This window comes from Acomys russatus, chromosome 1 (assembly GCF_903995435.1).
Source record: "Acomys russatus chromosome 1, mAcoRus1.1, whole genome shotgun sequence".
Lineage (NCBI taxonomy): Eukaryota > Metazoa > Chordata > Mammalia > Rodentia > Muridae > Acomys > Acomys russatus.
Window position 1 is genome coordinate 66,758,444 of NC_067137.1, and position 5,570 is coordinate 66,764,013.

The 5,570-nt window shown below is 46.3% G+C and overlaps 1 pseudogene; it reads right to left on the bottom strand.

Annotated features, from left to right (window-relative positions):
• Window positions 1-331: 331 nt before the first annotated feature.
• LOC127196199 (60S ribosomal protein L7-like) lies at window positions 332-1,279 on the bottom strand (annotated as a pseudogene).
• Between the last annotated feature and the right edge of the window lie 4,291 nt (window positions 1,280-5,570).

The window sequence follows — 5,570 nt, forward strand, 5'->3', positions numbered from 1 at the left end:
TCCCGAGTGCTGGGATTGAAGGCATGGGCCACCATGCCTGTCCCTTAAAGTTATTCTTAAAAAATTATTTGTTTACTTTATGTGTATTTGTGTTTTTCCTGCATTTATGACTGTGTGAGGGTGCCAGATCCTCTGGAACTGGAGTTACAGACAGTTGTGAGCTACTTTGTTGGTCCTGGGAATCGAACCTGGGTACTCTAGGAGAGCTGCCAATGCTCTTAACCACTGAACCACCTCTCCAGCCTCATACTGTGTGGTTTTGTTTTTTTGTTTTGCCACGCTGTGACTGTTTATTAATTGACCAGATTACAAAAATACCATGGGCAACCCCTTAGTTCATCCGTCTAAATAAGCCGTTCATCTGGTCTTCCCTGTTGCCAGCATCTCCACCTTCCACAAAGTGAGTTGTCTTTTTCTTCATTCCCCCTCATGGAGAAGACAGTTTGAAGGGCTGCAGGAAGTTATTTGCTTCCTTGAAGTGTTCTCCAACTGTATAGATCTCATGAATTAGACCCTCCATGTAGATGATGCCCAATTGACCAAGAGACCGAGCAACCAGGGAAGGAATTATCTGTTGAGGCAATTCGCTTCTTATTGATTTTGCCATAGCCTTGTTTGTCATTTACAGACTTCAGGTTGGGGTCCCCCCATGTAGTGTGCGGTTCCACAATTCTCTGCATGTTAATGGAAGCCTTGTTGAGCTTTACAAAGGTGGCACTGAAGATCTGTTGAAGACGAAGAGGCTGCAGTACTTTGCAGACTTTTGGGCTTATACCATTGATACCCTGGATTCTGATAACAAATGCCAATTTTGGTTCTGGAGGCATGTAGAAGTTTCCAGCTTTCCTTGCCATCCTAGCCAGTGAATCTCAGTCCGGTACATCCGCCTGTCTCCTTGTGATAGTGCTTGGCCTTTTCATGGATGAGCTTCCTCTTTGCCTTTCACAGTGTCTTCAGGGCAAACTTTTCCTCAGACATCTCAGCTTCAATTCTGTGAAATTCATTCTTTTCTTTCTTTCTTTTTCTTTCTTTCTTTCTCTCTTTTCTTTCTTTCTTTCTTTTTTGCATTTCCAGACAGGGTCTCTCTGTGTAGCCTTGGCTGTCCTGGACTTGCTTTGTAGACCAGGCTGGCTTCGAACTGACAACAATCTGCCTGCTTCTGCCACCCGAATGCTGGGATTAAAGGCGTGAACCACCATGCCCGACTTCCTCCTTCCTTTTTCTTAAGAGTTTCTCACACAGCAGGAACCTTCTTTTTCTGCTCTGGTACAGCCTCCATGGTTCCAGCTGGAAAAAGAAAGGACTACTGTGTGTTTTTAAGCTACACTGAACCTTACAGGATTCCAGCAAGGATAAAATAAAACCATTTCAATAGGGTTGATAGGAAAAGCAGAGGTCAGGAGCAATATTTAACAATATTTATAACACACTTGAAGTCATCATCTCAACGCAAAGATTCTGGCTTGTGCTAGGCAGAAGAGCACCTCAGCCCCACCCCAGTGGCTCAGGTCACATGGCAAAGGTGAGTTAAGGCTGAAGATGGAATTCAAGCTTCTATCCCATGACCTTGAGTTGGCTCCAGTATCCTGAAAGATTCAGACTGGCTCAGTGCAATCAATAGGTTCCTTACAGGTGAAAGAGGGGCAGGAGAGAGATGGGCCCTGTGGGTGTGAAGTCGATGTTTTGACGACGGGAGAGAAGCCATACACCAAGACAGGGGAACCTGAATGAAGTCCCCCCAGAACCAGAGGAGAGCACAGCTTTGCTGACACCATGGCTTTAGTTTAATGAGACTCAGTTTTGGACATCTGACCAGTGCCACCATATGTTATTTGCGACTGCTAAATGGTTTGTGTGGTAGCAGTTGGGGAGTGACTGGAGGGAAAGGAAGCTGAGAAGGGAAGGGACTTCGTGTTGGTGGAAAGCCACACGCTTAGGAAACGGGCATCAGTGAGCACCAGTCCTTTGCCCAGTGCTTTGGTGAGCCCTGGATTGTTGGGCCTCATGGCTGAATCTGTCAGCCCTCTGAGGCCTTGAGGACAGAACTGAGCCTGGTTTGAGTTTCAGCAACAGTCTCTGGTAAACACTTCCGCATAGGAACTACTCAGCATGGTTCATCTGGGTACCTCCTCGTGCGAGCCTCACCTGACAACAGCCACGTAACACAAACCAATTGGTCCCACAATATCAGGCCACTTTATGTCCTGGGAGATGTCATATCTCCTGACACCTTGTGCCCTGTCCACTCCCTATACTCTATATAAGAGGAACCCGCCATAATTAAGTTGAGACCTCGCTCCGACGAGACTCCCAACTCAATGTATTTTTTTCTCTGGGCGTCTTAGGAGGAGGCTGGGTTGCCTAACACTCACCATCCCGCTCAGCCCCCAGGGAGAGGAAATGGCATTCCCAGGTCCCCTCCTGTTCCAGCCCTACCTGCCAGAATAAGAGACCCCACACTGGATGTGTTTTGCACCGTTGGTACAGGCTAGGTATCTCTTTACAGCATGCACGTAGGCAGCTAAAACACATCCATGATGTCATACTGATGAAAATTACATTAGATTGATGCAAGCAACAGGGCTTTAAGTGATCTTCAGTGAACTCCACCTCCCCTAATCACAGTTGAGGTGAAGTGGTTCCCGCCCCACAGGTGACAGCCTCTCATTCTCCAGAGAGTGGAAAAAAGACTAGGTTGGTGATTCAGAGCCTGGAGTGGTGGTGCAAACCTGCGGTCCCAGCAGTTGGAAGGTGGAGACGGAGAGATTAGGAGTTCAAGGCTAACCTTGGACATTGCACATCATTTGAGCCTCAATTTTTTATTTTTATTTATTTATTTATTTTTTTTAAGACAAGGTTTCTGTGTAGCTTTGGCTGTTCTGGACTTGCTTTGTAGACCAGGCTGGCCTCGAACTCACAGAGATTCACCTGCCTCTGCCCCCCTGAGTGCTGGGATTACAAGAGTGCACCTGGCTTTGAGCCTCATTTTTTTTTTTTTTTTCTGAGACAGGGTTTCTCTGTGTAGCCTTGGCTGTCCTGGACTCACTTTGTAGACCAGGCTGGCATCGAACTCACAACGATCTGCCTGCCTCTGCCTCCCAAGTGCTGGGATTAAAGGCGTGTGCCACCACTGCCTGGCTTGAGCCTCAATTTTAAATTAATGTCATGCAGGGCCTACATGTTTAGAGAGTGCCTCTGCACCCTTCAGACACCTTCTTTCAGGGCTAGTATCAAAACCAGCGGGTGGGTTGGCATGTAGTTTAGGGGTTCGTTGCTTGGGCACAGGAGGCCCTGGGTGTAATCTCGGTAGGAGAGATAAACAGGTTTTTGTGATGATCCCAAGTGTGGGCTGGGGAACAGACTAGTGAGAGAGCAGGATGCTTATCCCCTTAGAAGTTGAACGACTTCGTGGGTGAGCTTGGATGTTGCCAGCTGAAAACATCCTGGTAGAGACTCTGAGAGGATATATATTATATATATCCAAAACAAGAGCAAGAGAGAGGACCTGGGATTATTTTGGCTGTTCTGAGAAATGCTCGAGAGACTCTCCTAGAGAGAACTGCTCCAGGGAAGGCTTCAAGGCTTTGTGTTCAGGCTGCTGTTCAGATTCCAGCAGCAACCTTGGTTGAATTGTGGGTTTGCTGAGGTCCTGCTGACCACGCCAGGAGAGTCGTTCCTCGGAACTGATACCCTTAAGTTTTCATTATTGTGTTCTTTACTATCCTTTCCCTCTTGTTAAGGCTAGTTGGGTTGTAAGGGAAGTAGGCTCGTTTAATAAGTTCATAATAAAATATAATTGTTAAGAAAACTGCGCCAACATCTTGGTATTGAACTAACTAACTAGCTAAATAACACGCATCATTTCCGGTTCTCAGATGGTCCGAGGGTCAAATAGAAGACTAGAGTGATGTTCCAGACCAGTGCTGTCCTTGGTACAAAGTTAGCTATTGTTATAGAGCTGCTCGGAATTCCTAGTTCTTCCATGGCCTTGGTGTCTGTGACACAGTCCTACGAAGTTTTTCCAAATATGTAGATTTGTGTGCTACAACCAGGGTACAGAATTGTGCCCTCACACTTGTCCTGCCTCTGTCCATAACCTTCATGTCCCTAACCCTGGCAAGGATTGACCCTGTAATTTTGTCACTGAGGCTCTTCTGTGAATGGCTTTAAACATCGATGTAAACTTGCAAGATTAGCTTTCTTTCCACGGAGTGTAAAGCACTTGAAATCCACTCAAGGTCTTGTGATTACAGCCTTTTTATTAATGGGTAGTGTCTTAGGGTTACACCATGACCAAAACCAACTTGGGAACAAAAAGGTTTAAAGGATCACACTTCTGCACCACTGTTTGTCTTAGTGGTTTATTGCTGTGAAGAGACACCACGACCAAAGCAACTCTTAAAGAAAGGAACATTTTTGTTGTTGTTGTTGGTGGTGGTTTTGTTTTTTGAGACAGGATTTCTCTGTGTAGCCTTGGCTGTCCTGGACTTGCCTTGCAGACTGGGCTGGCCTTGAACTCACAACAATCTGCCTGCCTCTGCCTCCTGAGTGCTGGGATTACAGGTGTGTGCCACCACTGCCCAGCTAAAGAGAAACATTTAACTGGGGGGCTTGCTTGTTGCTTGCAGTTTCAGAGGCTTAGACTAATATCATGGCAAGGAGCGTGGTAGCACACAGGCATGGTGCCAGAAAAGGAGCTGAGAGCTCTACATCGTGATCCGCAGGCAGTAGGTAGAGAAAGACACTGGGCCTGGCAGAGGCTTTTGAAACCTCAAAGCACCCCCTCAGTGGCATGCCTCCTCCATCGAGGTCATAGCATCTGACATTTCTCAAACCGAGGACTAAACTTGCAAATATATGGTTCTCATTCCAACCACGAGGCTGTTCACCACTGAAGGAAATCAAGTCAGGAACCTAAGGGCAGGAGCTGACGCAGAGGCCGTGAAGGGGTGCTGCTTACTGGCTTGCTGTTCCTGGCCTGTTCAGCCTGCTTTCTTATAGAACCCGGGACCACCAGGCTCATGGTTGACACTACCTACAATGGGCTGGGCCCTCCTGCAACAATCACTAATTAAGAAAACGCCTCACAGGCTTATGGAGGCATCTTCTCAATTGAGGTTCCGTCCCCCTTAGATAACTCTAGCTCTAACTTGTGTCAAGAGGACATAAAAATAGCACAGTTAGTGTCTCATTGTGTGGACATTCCGTAGCCTGTCCATTCGACCTGCTGGAGGATATTTGAACTCTCTCCTCTCTCTTTTTGTCTTCCTTCTCCTTGTTTGAGCTTCTACAAGAGAACTGTTGCTAACACTCTAGTACAGATTTTCATGCAAACATATCCTTTATTTCTCTTAGAAAAACATCTGGTGTTACAAGGTTCAAAGGGTTAAAAGACCTTGTAAGTGGCGATGCTCAGTTCAAATTGAAGATGGATTTCTCTGTGTTATAAAAACAATTGCTAAAGCGACAAATACGTCATAAGGCGATGGGAGGAAAATGAATGACAAGACTTGGTGGCGGATGGGTCCCAATTTTGAATGTTTTCTTTGGAGAAATTACAATGTAGTTTG